The following is a 15959-nucleotide window of genomic DNA, read 5'->3' as shown; positions in this document are numbered from 1 at the left end:
CCCCTATTCTCTGTTTATTTTGTGTTGTTTGTTGTTGCGTTTCTCTGAGCTGATCATTTAAGTCTGCCAGTTGTTTTTTCAATTCGTCCTGTCCCTTTAAGAGAGTTTGAAACATTTGCTCAACTGATAGTTCCTTTGAGCTTTCTTCAGTCGCTTTAGGTTGTAAAAATGAAGCCACTGGTGTCTTTTGGGTAATCGGGCTGGATATAGATGATGTTGGGGCCGAAGACGGCTTACCAGGCGGCAATTTTTTAGGACCCATATTAGGTTCAAAGATAGCTATAAGTCTGCACAAAGAAATGGCATCTGTGGAAAGACACAACCGGGAGAAGTCACAAGACAAGCAAGTCCAGAGGAGAGTGTAGGTCTCTATACAGCTCCAAGCCAGGTGATATAAATCAATGTTCCAAATCCAAGGGAGATACATGCGAGAAGAGGCTCCTGGAGATCTCTAGGGTGTGATATAGTACAAAGCCAGAAATTCTTTCAAAAGGGAAATTCATTCATAAGTGCAAGAAGAAGGAGGAAGTTGGCCATCTTGGTTCCGCCTTCACAGGAGATCAGAAAGCAACATCTAAAGTTTCCATAAAGTAGTTTAAAAGAATCAACTCAGCAATCCTCCTTTGCAATTGTAGCAAGAAGTCATCCTCCCATTGCTTAAAGGAAGAGAAAGTAACTTTTAACTCTCTATCTCTCTTCCGAGAGAGAGAGAGGGATTTTCCAATTGCCGCTTTTCCGAGGGGTGGTGGTGGAAAATCCCCCCCTCCAATCTTAACATTTCAAAGGATGGCTTTCAAATAAATATACTGCTCAAGCTGACATCCTGATGCCAGATTCCCAGCCAAAATCCAGAGCTGAGGGGCATACTAGAGGGAACATCCTGCCAAAGGACTTCATTTTTTAAAATTTTATTTCTAGAGATGGGAAATGGGAGACAGCATGAGAAAGTCACGAGGAGAAAGAAGTGTAATGTCATTTTGAGGGCCATGAAGTACATGCCTGTGCCTTGTTGATTACCAGACTGGATTTAAGATCTGAGCTTGGCAAGGAAAACAATATGGATACAAATTCAATCATAATCATAAATTTCTCTAAATGTCCTGGATATGCTAGTACATAATTGTTGAGATAGACATACCCTCTGGATAAGCGGTAGTGTTTTCCCTCACATGCACATATACTTTTATTCAAAACAGTAGTAGTTGGACTCTTCATTCCTCCAACAGAAGGCAACAGGACTATGTCCCACAACAGTGGGAATGCTGAATTCAATTAATTATTTTTCACAACCCAACTATATTTAAGTTCAGTTTAGAGCTACTAGTTTTGGCCTACATATATAGGTATCATTATAGGTTGGAACTCTCTGAATGACTTTGATGACCATCTATTAGTTGTCTGGATTTTTCAGCCCACGCTTGATATTCATACTTGTAACTTTCCTGTTGCAATAAGCAAATTAATGAATAACTTAAACTCTGCTTTTAAAGAACCATAAAAAACACAGCTTTGCATATTTCTCAAGAAACTAATCCTACCTAGTTGCAAGGACATTATACCTTTTTATAAACAACATTAAGCATCAATAGCTGGACTGTAACTGAAAGCTCTATTGATTTCCTACTGATTTCTGTCATATTTAGTTAAAAAAAATTAGAAAGAGAAAAAAAATATAACTTAATACAAGTTTTCTTGGTCATGTTACTTGATCCCTTGAATGTAGTGTATAAAATACTGAGACTGATTTTTTATTTATTTTTTGCTCAGTGGGATCATGGCTAAAGCCATTTGCAAATTATCCCTTGGTACAGAAAAGATGATCAGTTTTGCTTTTTATTATCCCCCAAATTCTGTTGTAAAATTTGTAACCAAATTCGTTAATTTCCAAAGTTTAATGGGGGTGGGGATTTTTTTTCCAATTTGCTCAACATTTCCTAGACAAGACAATATGGTTTTGATGTACCTTACTTTTGATGTACCTTACTTTGACTGCCAAACCATGCTCTAGAAGTATTGCATCAAAAAGCTGGAAAGAAAAAAAAAATCTTCCAGTGATATAAAAATAATATAATTATTGAGTAATTAAAATTATCAGGCTAAAAAGAAAAGCAAAATCTTTATCCTTGTTAGGATAGTTCTGCCTAAAATGTGACTTTTAACTAGATTAGATTATTGAATTTTATTTTTATCCCTCAATAGCTTCAACTATATAAAAGACTCAGGAATTGCAGAGAATGATATGCAGCTTAAATGGAATTTTACTAAACTCTCTGTCCTCATTATATTTCTGCTACTATATACCCCAAGTTAAAAGATTACAAATTATCCCTCCCTTATTTCTCTCCAATAGGAAGAATTTTGTGGGATCAATCCACCAATGCCTCCAAAAAATTATAATAGGTCTGAGAAATGCTGATGGATTGATAACTTCGAATTAAAGATTTACTTTGTGGGACATTAAATGACTATTCCCAGCCTGATGGTGACTACATGTGGTTTAGGCTTAATTATTGTTATAAAGTTGGATGATGCTGTCTAACTGATGAAATATTTGAGAAGCTAAAGGAACTGGATGAAAAAATAACCCTTTCCTTGCTGACTTGTGCCAAGATAAGAGTTGGAATGACCTTTAAACTACTGAGGAAAAAAAATAACCATCTTTACATTTCCTGCGTTTTTTTTCTCTTAAAAATATTTTCCTTGAATAGGTTTACAGTTTGAATGCCTTTTCCTTTTAAAATAGTAAACAAAAGCTGTAAGACATTCAGCACTTTAACTTTCAAATGTTTAAAATCTCAGTTGGGTATCCCAATTGTTCTGGTGATAACTAAGAAACCAACAAATGATTTGAACAAGTAGGCCTAGGCCAATGATGGCGAACCTATGGCATGTGTGCCACAGGTGGCACGCGGAGCCATTTGTCAGGGCATGCGAGGCGCTGCCCTGTCAGCTGGCCAGCGCGCATGCGCGCTGGCCAGCTGAGTTCACCATTTTTAAAAGCCATTTTTTGCCCTCCCCAGGCTCCAGAGGCTTTATAGGAGCTTGGGGAGGACGAAAAGAGCCTCCCCCGCCCCCTCGGAGGCCCTCCGGAAGCTTCAGGGACCATCCGGAGGCTTCCGTGAAGCCTTCTGAATGCTTAAAACGACTCTCCGAACAAACTGGAAATGACTTCCGGTTTGCTTGGAGGGTCGTTTTAAGTGCTCCAAAGGTTTCAGGGAAGCCTCCGGACGGCCCCTGAAGCCTTCGGAGTGCTTAAAACGACCCTCCAAACAAACTGGAAGTGACTTTTGGTTTGCACAGAGGGTCATTTTAAGCGTTCCGAAGGCTTCAGGGAAGCCTCCGGACGATCCCTGAAGCCTCCGGAGGGCCTCCGGGGGGCGCAGGGGAGGCTCTTTTCACCCTCCCTAGGCTCCTATAAAGCCTCTGGAGCCTGCGGAGGGCGAAAAAAGCATGTAAAATGGGGGGGGGTTCGTGCCTTTTGTGCGCACTGGGGGGGTCGTACATTGCATTATGGGTGTGGCACGCATGCACACGACCCCCCAATTGTGGCACGTGAGCCAAAAAAGGTTCGCCATCGCTGGCCTAGGCCTTCTATAATTACATCAGGTCTATAGTTTCCATGAGGACAATCAACCCCTAAGCTTTTCCAGATTCAAGATAACCCAAGTGAAGGTTATAAAGTCACAAAGAACCACAGGTGGGCTTCAAAATTTTTAGCAACAGGTTCTCTGCCCGGTTGCTGGGTGAACATGGCCACGATGGGTGTGACCTCCTGCACCATGGTGGGGTGTGTTTTTGCCCTCCCTGGACTGTGAAGGCTTTTCTCAAGCCTCCGGGAGGATGAAAACTGCCTCCCCATGCTCTGGAGGCCCCCTGGAGCCCATTTCTGTGCCCATATCTGTTCTTCCTGAACTTCCAGTAGGCTCATTTTTCACCCTCCCCAAGCCTCCGTGCGGGCCCTGCACTTACCTGCATCCAAAATGGGCCATGTGGGAACTCCTGGGAGGAGGGAGGGAGGCCCAGCCAGGAGTGGGATTTGGGGGTTCTCTGAACTGCACAGAATCTTAGTTAGAGTTGGTTTGGTTTGGTTTATTTGGATTTATATGCCGCCCTTCTCCAAAAGGACTCAGGGCGGCGTAGATCATTAAAAACACACATCTCAAAAGTTAAAAAAAAGATTAAATCCATTTCCCCCCCCCAAAAAAACCACGTTTTTTTAAAAAAAGAAACAATACATTTAAAATAAGTTAAAATTAAAATTAACATTAAGAGGCCAGGCCGGCATATTGGAAAAGCCAACTTTTTAGGGCGCGTCGGAAGTACCGGAGGTTTCTCCCAAACCCCTGCGAACCCCCAGCAGCCCACCCCTGCGACAGAACCAAATGTCTTGAATATTTTAAGGTCAACCTGGTGGTGAAACCAGGAGGTTTAGGGAGAAATGTTGCTGCACAAAGAGCAGAGCTAGTCTTTGCCCTTCAACACAGTTGTGCTTGCTTCTGAAACCTTAAAGGAATACGGGACATTCCTCACTTGCATCTATGTTCACCTTATAAACATTCTCTGATAGCACTGTTCCACTGCTCTTGACACTGCTTTCATCTTATCCTGAACCCATGCATAAGACAGTTTTAAGTGGTTCTTATTTATTTATTTATTTATTTATTTATTTATTTAGTTAGTTAGTTAGTTAGTTAGTTAGTTAGTCAGTCAGTCAGTCAGTCAGTCAGTCAGTCAGTCAGTCAGTCCTCATGTACAAGATAACAGGAACAAGATAACAGGAATAAGAATAAACATGAATAAGAACACAGGAAATGGGTGCAAATAAATGAGGACATTAGGACAGGGATGTTAGGCATGCTGGTGCACTTATGCAGGCCCCTACTGACCTCTTAGGAATGGGGTGAGGTCAACAGTAGACAATTTAAGGTTAAAGTTATGGGGGTTTGAGGATGTAACAACAGTCAGGTGCATCCCAGGCATTGACCACTCTGTTGCTGAAGTCGTATGTGGCATATATTAACACACGTCTACAAAATAGGGGGATATCTGCTATGGTTGCCATTTTAATATCTAGAATCTGATGTATAGAAGGATTACATCTTTCAATGCCAAATAACAGCAAGGGCAAAGGAATGACATTCACATCTTGCATTTGAATCTCTGCTGGAGAGGAAATGCTTAACTGACTGAACTTTGTTCCGAAACTCAGGAAGGCAGTTTTTAAACCACCTCTTTTCTCCTCCAATCCTGAATCCTTTCAGGAAACAGCCCACCAGAAGGTAGCTTTTTTTAAAAAAAGAATGCCAATGTAATTGTGATATTGTCATTCCCTCAGGTTGCCAAAAATTAAGCCACCTTTGACCCTTCTGCTCCTTAAAGCTTCATAAATAGCCCCAGCAAAGAACTGCTCAGTCCCACTTGACCTGACTTAGAGACTCCTGCCTCTTGAACTGGTTGCTCTGAGCTTCAACCATGAAGGCTTTTCTCCTCCTTGTTGCCATCTTCATGATTTCCCACCAGGCAGTCACAGGTAAGAATTGAAATGACCCAGATGGTCTTGAGGAGAAGTGTACTTGAGAGTAATTTCAAATGCTTTTCACAAGGAATTTTTACTTATTTTATTTTTGGTGTTGACCACCAGTCAAAGAGTGTTAAGGGTATTTCAATCTACAAAAGGTAAGAGGGGTGTTCCCACACCATTTTTTCAACAAGGAATGTCTCAGGGGGATCGTATCTACCTGTCTTCTATAATAATGCCATGCCGTCTTAGTAGTTTGCTCTTTTTGCAAAATAAATCCTTCTTCTTTCCCCCCATCTTATCTGAGATTAGGGATTAGAGAGGGATACTGTTGGAAATATAATAAATAAGATAAAATAATATCTTGAGCCATGGTGGCACAGTGGTTAGAGTGCAGTACTGCAGGCTACTTCTGCTGACTGCCAGCTGCTTGCTATTTGGCAGTTAAAAGCTCACCAGCTTAAGGTAGACTCAGCTTTCCATCCTTGTGACCCCATCTCAGAAACACCAAAACAGCCAAACCTACTACAACTGATCCCATCCCTTTGGGTTCACAACTTCTAGTGATCACAGCAAAGGAAGTGCAAGATCTATTTCCCAGAAAAAAGCCAGTAAAAGCTCCAGGCCCAAACAAGATAATTCCTTCTTTCTTAAAAGTCTTTGCTGACCAATTGGCTCCCATCTTCACCCGAAACTTCAATAAATCACTAGAGATGTGCTATGCTCCTTCTTGCTTCAAACACTTTACTATCATCCCAGTGCCGAAGAAGCCTACAATCAAGGAACTGAATTCCTACAGACCAGTTGCTCTAACATCTGTAGTTATGAAAACTTTTGAAAGGCTAATGCTGTCCCACTTGAAAACCATCACAGATCTGCTGTTAGACTCTCTGCAATCTGCATACCAAGCAAATAGATTGATAGATGACACTGTTAATATGGCTCTGTACTACATCCCAGAAAATCTTGAATCTACAAAGACCTATGCAAGGGTCCTCTTTGTAGACTTCAGCTCAGCATTCAATACCATCATTCCAGATATTCTTCTAAATCAGCTAGCTGTACCAGTTCACACTTGAAAATGGATCATAAGCTTCCTAACAGACAAGAAGCAGCAGGTGAAGCTAGGCAAAATCATATCAGATACCTGTACAATTAGCACAGGAGCCCACAAGAAAATATCTACAGACCCCTCACATCCTGGACATAAATTGTTTCAACTTCTATCCTCAAAATGACTCTATAGGGCACTGCACACCAGAACAACTAGACACAAGGACAGTTTTTTTCACAAATGCCATCACTCTGCTAAACAACCAATCTCCACAACACTGTCAAATTATCTACTAAGACTGTATTACTATTATTCTTCTCTTCCTTCCTAGTACCTATTTCTTTCCTAGTACCTATCTCTTTCCGCTTATGATTATAACCATGTTACTTGTATCTTTAAAATTGATATTGTTTGTTTCCTAGTATAATTTGATTGCTTATTAGTAGCCTATGACTATCACTAAGTGTTGTATCTTATGTTGTATCTTATGATTCTTGATGGATTTTTTCTATTTCATTCTTCTTTATGTACACTGAGAACATATGCACCAAAGACAAGTTCCTTGTGTGTCCAATCACATGACTTCTATTCTATTCTATTCTATTCTATTCTATTCTTCTTCTAGTTTATCTTCAGACTTTAATCCCGAGGCAGGTCTCTGAACAAAGATTTGTTCTGCTTAATGACAAAATGGACATATTTTATTGGATGTGCCAAATCCAATAGAATAAAGCATTGATATCTCCTGAAAAGTAGGAAAACTTGTATTGTTAAACATTATTATACCTAGGGGAAGAATCATCTGCCAATCTTTCAAGATGAATGTCTGAAGATACACTCACAAAATATTATTTATGTTATTTATTATATTTCCAACAGTATCCCTCTCAGATATGACTGGAGAAAAAGAAAAATGATATTTTTTTTAAAAAAAAAGGTCAAACAGCTAAGAAAATTCATGGCATTATTATAGAAGAATGATTCCCCTAATAAATTTACATTTTTGTTAGTTGCTCTACTATTAAAATGCTATGTTGTTTAACACATGAGGTTTTTTTTTAAGTAAATCCAAAATTTGCCTCCTGATTTCCCCAGTTTTCTCCCCCCATGAAAGGTTTATCTGCTTCTAATTCCCTCCCCCACCAGGTAATTCTGAAACCCTTCAAAATCAACTAGTTGAAAACTTCTCTTAAATTCTCCAGCTTTTCTAAGGGCCTTCACTTTCTGATGGAATAGTTTCATAGAAGAGGTTAGTTCTAGCCTCAGAATTTAATGAGGAAAGTAAAGCAGTTGCAGAAATGATGGAAACATGAAATATAGCTGGTAGCATACATTATAGGAATTAAGATATGAATTATATGAATTATACGGTGAATGGTAATTGTAAACAATACTGAGTATATTTTTTTGCAGCTTCTCACGGTTGTCCTTCTAATTCTATCTTAGTTTATTAAATTCTTTTAAATTCAATATTCAGAGTCACTTCTAGATGAGATGGTGACACATAAATCCATTCAATAAATAAAACAATCTTATTTTAAATTCATCATTGCTTTTTGTCTGCCAGCTTCATTTGAGAGGTTTTTGATTCATACACAAAAATTAACTCAAAAATCTGAAATGCTTGTGGTACTTAGCTGCATTTTTATCTACATGCTATACACTTGTTAGGCAAAGTATTTGAGCTTTGTTGACAAAGTGATGTCTATCTTGTTAATATGCTGCTTAGGTTTGCATAGCTTTCCTCCCAAGGAACAAGAGTCTTCAAATGTCATAGTTGCAGTTGCCATGTGAAGTGGTCTTGCAGTCCAAGAAAATAAAATCTGTCAATGCTTCCATTTCTTCCCCTTCTACTTGCTTGCCAGGATATAATGGAAGCTGATGCTATGACCTTAGCTTTTAATGTTAGTTTCAAGCTAACTTTTGCAATCTCCTCTTTCACCCCCGTTACCCTCTTCACTTTCTGCCATTAGTGTAGGATCATCTGCTTATCTGAGATTGTTGATATGTCTCTTGGCAATCTTAATTCTGGTTTGTGAGTCATTCAGTTTAGCATTTTGCATGGTGTACTCTGCATATAAGTTAAATAAACAGGATCACAATATATAGTCTTTTAGTACTCCTTTCTCTATTTTGAACCAATTGATTAGTCCATGTCGTTTTCTAACTGTTGCTTCTTGACCTGCATACAGATTTCACAGGAGAAGGTAAGGTCATGTGGCACTTCTATCTCTTTGAGAACTTGCCATACTTTTGCAGTCCATACAATCAAAGGCTTTAGTATAATCAAATAGATGGTTTCTCCATAATTCAGTTAATGCTATTAATTTGATCTCTAGTTCCTCTGCTCTTCAAAACCAAACTTATACATCTGGTAAATGATTAGTTCACTTATTGCATATAGGATTTTAGCAGGACCTTGCTAGCTTGTCAAATGAGCACTATTGCCTAGTAATTTGAATATTCTTTGAAATTGCCTTTCTTTGGGATTGGAATGTAAACTGAAATTTTCCAATCCTGTGCCCATTGTTAAGTATTCCAAATTTGCTGCAGTGCAGCACTTTAACAGCATAATCTTTTAGGATTTTAAATAGCTGAGCCAATACACTGTCATCTCCACTAGCAGCTTCTATATAGCCATCCAATTTCCATAGGTGAGAATGGGCTCATATCACTTCCTAGTACAGTATCAACACCATCATCATCATTATTATTGGTTTGTTGGACAGTCAGCCAGAATTTTAGACTAGGTATAGGCAGATGTTGTTGTTTGAAGTTATTAAAGGTTTTGTCAAAAGATTTAAGCTGTTCCAAGTAAAGGTGCCTTCTACTATAACTATTAAATGATAGGGATTTTGTCAATGCCAACAGTGTTCAAGTAGTGTTCCTAATATTTGGGGCTTCTTCTTATTATTTGTAAAAAGAATGTAAATCATGAAACATGTAACATTTATGAAAAGAATAAAATATGATTTGTAATAATAAATAAATACAGATTCCAAAATGCCAATGGTATTTCTCCCCCTTTTTATGCAGTAACTGGCCAAAGCGACCCTGCTAACATTGCTTGTTTCCAAAGTGGTGGCTCCTGTAGACTAGCATGTCCATTTCCTGGTGTGCAATCAGGAGACTGTGCTGGTGGACTGGTTTGCTGTAAATGGTAAGTCAGCATTATATACTTGAATCTCTTATTCTGCTCTAAACAAATGCAGCAGTGCAAGATTTAAAACTACGGAGACATAAATCTAGGAAAGATAAAAAAATCATGAAAAATTAAAGAAAAAGTGAAAAATGATAAAAATAAAAGAAAGATAAAAAAGAGAAGGAAAAAGAGAAATATTTAAAGAAGTAATTTTTGATGTTCTTTGCAGCATTATAAATGCAATAGTTTTAGTTGCCAATAAAACATTTTTAATTTAAATACTACTAAAATCACTTTGGATTTTTTCTTTTTCTTAAGATGGATAGCTCTCTGATGTAATGGGGTTGAGGAAGTATTTAAGAACCTGGTTGTTTCTACAGGCTCCTGATAGGAGCTCTACAGCCCTTGGGGTTTTGGGTTTTGTACTTAGTATCTCCACATTTATGTAGTCTCTTTATTATTGTTTTTTATTCTCAGTAATATAAACCACCCAGAATTGGTCTCTAGCTGGGCAGCCTAATAGCTTTACCAATACCCATATCTATTCTTTACATCTACATATCAGATGCAAAAAGATCAAGGCTGCATGTTAGGTTCCAATTAATTGCTCATGTCCATGCACAGGAATTTATTCAACTAATGATCAGTGCTATTTTGGCACTAAATAAAGATTAACAGAATTTAAGAGTGGTTGGTCTTAAACCACTTGTGGGAGCATAATGGCTCCAGGCTGATTCCTATACAAAAAGGGAACAGCTGATGTTATAATAATATGATGCTCTTATCATTTTCCATTCTTTTACCCCAATCCACTAGAGAACGTTTTTTATCTATTTCGTCAAGCCTGAATCAGATAACATATATAAGTATAAACATGGGTTTGAATACACAAAATGGATATGAATGAAAAGGATTATTAGGACAGGGATGGTAGACACATTGGTGCAGTTATGCATGCCCCTTACACCCTTAGTAATGGGTTGAGGTCAGTCTAAACCTTAGACAGTCTAAGGTTAAAGTTGTGGGGCTTGGAAGATCTAACAACAGAGTCAGATAGTGCATTCTAGGCATTGACCACTCTGTTGCTGAAGTCGTATTTTCTGCAATCGAATTTGGAGCAGTTTACTTTGAGTTTGTATTGATTGTTTGCCCGTGTATTATTGTGGTTTAAGCTAAAGAAGTTGTTGACAGGTAGGACATTGTAGCAGATAATTTTATGTACTACGCTTAGGGCAGACCCAAGGCAATGTAGTTCTAAGTTGTCTAAGGCCAAAATTTCAAGCCTGTTGGCTTTGAATATTTTTTCACATGGGATCTGTTTTACCACATAGATTGCGGAGTTCACAGGCGCTCTCAGTGATTCTTGCTGCCCTGCAGCCCAGTAAAGTCACCCGCCAAGTGCTAGTGGGCTTCAGAATCTATGTGAACCTGGGGACTGGCAGCAAGGAAGGCCTCAGCCAGTCCCTGGGCTCATGTAGAACGTGAAGCCCACTGGCACTCGTGGTTCTTGTTGTTCCCTGGCGTGCTCCATGAAGTCGCCTGCCAAGTGCCAGCAGGCTTCATGGTCTACATGAGTTTGGGGAGTGGCGGCAAGTAAAGCCTCAGCCAGGTCCCCAGGCTTAGACCCCAAGCCTGACGGTACTTGCGTTGGTTTTTCCTGCCCCCCACATGCTCTGGAAAGTTATCTGCTGAGTGCTGGCAGGCTTCGTGGTCTATGCAAGCCCAGGGAGTGGTGGCAAGGAGGCCTCAGTCAGTCCGGGCTTGCATAGACAGCGAAGCTTGTCGGCACTCTTGGTAGCTTCTTGCTGTCCCCTAGCATCTGCGCCCTGCAAACTCACAGCCATAGGCTTACTTACCTTTAGGTAGCCACAGGAGGAGGCAGCAGTAACACAGCAGGGCAAGCAGGTTGTGAAGTCAGCAAGGATCAAGTCAGAGAGATCAGGAAGTCAATAAGACGATGTGAGACCCAAGCCAATAAAGGTAGTGGGCCACGTGGTGGCTGCAATATATATAGGGCTCTCAGAGGTGGGGTGATCGGCAAGTCAGTGAGTGACAGACAGGTAGGCAGCCAGGGCAAGCATGGTGTGGACAGGCTAGGCAAGAGAGCGAGCAAGTAGTGACTGGGTGGGTGGGGAGAGTGAGCGGGGGCAGGCCAGGGGACCATACCAGTATGGGGGTGTCGACAGGCTGGCATCACTACCAGTACAGAAAGGTTTGGCAAATTTCCACTACCCTTCAGTCAAACTGAAGAGAGAGAGAGTAGATAGGTAGGTAGGTAGGTAGGTAGGTAGATAGGTAGAGAAAGAGAAATACAGTAGATGGGTAGGGAGAGCGAGAGTGAGATAGAATAGGTAAGTACGTAGGTGGATAGAGGGGGAGAGGGAGAGAGAGAGAGAGAGTAGGTAGGTAGATCTTTCCAGGTGTATTTATCCATGTGTTGGAGAAAGAAATCACTGGCATTCTGCATCACCTAAGACTTTGTTTCTGCTGGGATAGCACTTAATCAAATGAATTTCAGCAATCAGTTAAAGAGCTTTCTGAAAGGGAGAAAAAAAGGTTTTGCACTTTTCAAACCTCCCAAAAACGCCCCATTTTTTGCGAAAATGGGCCCGTTTTTTGTCAAAAAAATTGCATGCATAGCCTTATGGAGGCTTATAAAGTGCTGCTGGGATCTGGGGGGTCGGGAATAACGGCCTGTTTTTTGCTCATTACTGCTCTCCACAGCCACCAGGAGTTCTCTGAAAGCCTCCATAAGGATATGCACAGCCATTTTTGTGAAGGGGCAGAGCTTACGGAGGCAAAAAATGCTGTATTTGGTGTATAACCACACCCAGTTTTTCAGCCTCTTTTTTGAGGAAAAAAGGTCCGTCTTATACTCCGAAAAATACAGTATATTGAGACAAAAGTCAATCATTCTGTGATCACTGTTGGAAAAGGATTCTTTCTTTGTAGTCCATAAATTGAGTTTAAATTGTTGCAGAAGATGAGATCAAGGCAGTTGTTGAGTCAAGTGTTGTTAGTTACTAGTTGATCTAGTCCAGTGCTTCTCAATTATTTTCTGTCATGCCCCCCCTAGGAAGAAGAAAACATTTCGCGCCCCCCCCCCGCGCGACTGTAAATAGTATCATTTGTCTATAAAATTGTTATAAGTACACCTCTGCATATCATAGCACACCGGTCTTTCCTCGTCTCCCACCGTAGTCACATGCTTTCTTTCCTCTTTCCCTCTTACTTGTCTATCCTTCCTTCCACCCTCCCTTCCTCCTTCCCTTCCTTCCTGCCTCCCTTCCAGTTCCCTCCTTCCTCTTTCCCCCTGCCTGCCTGCCTTCTTTCCCTCCTGCTTATCTATGCTTCCTTCCTTCCTTGCACCTCCCTCCCTTCTGCCTGCCTGCCTTCTTTCCTCTTTCCCTATCCTCCTATCCTTCCTTTTTCCCTCCCTCCTTCCCTGCCTCCCTTCCAGTTCCATTCTTCCCTCCTTCCTTCTGCCTCCTTCCTGCCTGCTTGCCTTCTTTCCTCTTTCCCTCTTACTTGTCTATCCTTCCTTCCACCCTCCCTTCCTCCTTCCCTTCCTTCCTGCCTCCCTTCCAGTTCCCTCCTTCCTCTTTCCCCCTGCCTACCTGCCTTCTTTCCCTCCTGCTTATCTATGCTTCCTTCCTTCCTTGCACCTCCCTCCCTTCTGCCTGCCTGCCTTCTTTCCTCTTTCCCTATCCTCCTATCTTTCCTTTCTCCCTCCCTCCTTCCCTGCCTCCCTTCCAGTTCCATTCTTCCCTCCTTCCTTCTGCCTCCTTCCTGCCTGCTTGCCTTCTTTCCTCTTTCCCTCTTACTTATCTATCCTTCCTTCCACCCTCCCTTCCTCCTTCCCTTCCTTCCTGCCTCACTTCCAGTTCCCTCCTTCCTCTTTCCCCCTGCCTGCCTGCCTTCTTTCCCTCCTGCTTATCTATGCTTCCTTCCTTCCTTGCACCTCCCTCCCTTCTGCCTGCCTGCCTTCTTTCCTCTTTCCCTATCCTCCTATCCTTCCTTTCTCCCTCCCTCCTTCCCTGCCTCCCTTCCAGTTCCATTCTTCCCTCCTTCCTTCTGCCTCCTTCCTGCCTGCTTGCCTTCTTTCCTCTTTCCCTCTTGCTTGTCTATCCTTACTCCCTCCTCCCCTTCTTCCCTCCCTCCCTGCCAGCAGCTCCTCCAGCATCCCAGCTGGAAGCAGCAGCACAACAGTCGCCGTTACCAGGGGCGAAGGGGTGGCGGTGGCAAGATCGGGCGACCACCGCCCCTTTGTCCCTTCCCCAACAGCGGCTGTTGCGCTTCCGCTTCCAGACGGAATGCTGGCGGTGGAGCTGCTGGCGGGGAGGCGAGCTACGCGGTGGCGAAGACGGGCGGTCCCATGCTTCCCTCCCTCCCACCCCCGCCCGAGCAGGCTTCTTGCACAGCTCCAGCCCGCGGCTCCAATGAAAATCCACAGTCCGAAGTGCTGCCACTTCCAGGTGGGATATATTATGCTTCGCCCACGCCTTCGCCGCCGTTGCACCCAGATGGAAAGGGAGCCTTCGCGCCCCCCTTTACGGAGCCTCGCGCCCCCCCAGGGGGGCGCGCCCCACTATTTGAGAACCGCTGATCTAGTCCCAGACTAATAACAGCATTGCACAGGGTTGCACGTATGGGTTCAGTTGTACATTTGTTTAGGGTCCAATTAATAAGAGGTTGATTGAGGTCACCAAGAGAGGTAAGAGGGTGTGGGCAGGAGATAGCCCACATTAGTAGTGAAGTTATCTTGTTCGCATGTATGATGGCATAATCAGGGGCTCTGTAAGATACTAAGAAGTTAAGTGTGGTATTTAAGGACAGCTTGCAGACAATGGTCGCAGGAAGAGCGAGTTCATGGGTAACTTGAATATTTTTTAGATTTAGGGACTTTTTATAGAAGATAGCAACTCCACCTCCTCTACGGATTTCACAATCAGACCAGATAGTCCCTTATTGTGACAATGGAGTCAGGGAGGGATTCGTTCAGCCAGTTTCATAGACAAATATAATGTCAAATATAGACATATGTATCTCCAATAAGAAAACTGTATTGGCCTATTGATTCTTTCTACATTCCTGTTGAGAAATTATTTTTCTATCGTTTGAAATAACTTTGAAGTATTATGATGAGATTTGTCCATCTTCACCATTAAGTCTTTTTCTCATACTCCATTCTTTAGTTGTCCTGTGTGCTTTCACACAGAGTTCTTTAAAATAATTGATCAATGAATGGCTTCTCCCCTCTCATTCCTTCATCCTTCTATTTTGAATTTTTCCCCCAAGTCAGCTGTATTATTTCCCATCATAACCATAATTCTCTTATATATCAAAAAATGTTCTGAACAAATGCTGCTTCTGGGGATGAGAGCAACTGAACCCATAGAGCAGGGTTGTCAAACGCGCCGTCTGTAAGCTGGATGTATTACACGTTGGCCATTCCATTGCCCAGTTTAGCAAAGGGGGATACATCATGTGATGCTGCCTGATGACACAAGTTTGACACCCCCGCCATAAGGTATATAACAAATGAAAAAGTATACAATAAGTTAATAACTCTAGAACAATATACTATTGTAGGCTTTTATAGAACATTGTCTATTAATACTAGCATTTTTAAAATTGATCTGCTGCTGATTTATGATTCTCACTCATTTCTAAATCCGCAATTCTTGTTTCTTTAAAAATATGTTTATAGGCCGCGCCAAGGTCCTGTATAAAATATCAGGAAAACTCTGAATAGTTTGAAGAGTTCCGAAGAAGAAATTGAAACAAGGTGGCTGGAAGGTGTGCAAGCAATTCTCCTGAGATACAAACATTTTGATTGAATATATAATCTGGAAAAAGATAATTGTTTAACCTATTTATCGGTACATTAAAGCTCTATAATAGCAATTGGTAATTATTATATTCCTTTACTGTATCAAACTGGGTTTAAATACTAATTATAAAAACTTGACCAAACTGAGATTAATAACTTGACAAATGTATAACTTCCATGTGATTAAGTCAAAATTACCTAGTATTACATTGAGTACTGCAAGTGCTTCACACTTTTTTTGTTTATTTATTTATTTATTTATTATTTATTTATTTATTTATTATTCGTATTTATAGACCGCCCCTTCTCCCGAAAGGGACTCGGGGCGGTGTACAGTCACTAAAATGCGTTATAAAATACATACATAAAACAGTTAAATAATTAAATACGTAGGTGGAGGAGGTTGCAAGAC

General features: G+C 41.1%; 2 long non-coding RNA genes across 3 annotated transcripts in view; both read left to right on the top strand.

The window, feature by feature from the left end:
- The window catches only part of LOC309385901, a 216433-nt gene that overhangs the window by 16319 nt on the left and 184155 nt on the right, over positions 1-15959 (top strand). The gene's annotated exons all lie outside the window — the stretch shown is intronic.
- Positions 5261-15621, top strand: LOC309385900. Of its 2 annotated transcripts, XR_014174304.1 has the most exons (4): positions 5261-5279; positions 5392-5530; positions 9609-9732; positions 15425-15621. It is a non-coding gene; the product is annotated as an uncharacterized lncRNA (long non-coding RNA). The 2 variants fall into 2 exon arrangements; XR_014174305.1 differs by lacking the exon at positions 5261-5279 and having other exon boundaries at positions 5373-5530.

The sequence above is a fragment of the Natrix helvetica genome (genome assembly GCF_964273705.1).
Source record: "Natrix helvetica genome assembly, chromosome: 2".
In the NCBI taxonomy this organism is placed as follows: Eukaryota; Metazoa; Chordata; class Lepidosauria; order Squamata; family Natricidae; genus Natrix; species Natrix helvetica.
This window is presented reverse-complemented; position numbering and strand designations above follow the sequence as displayed.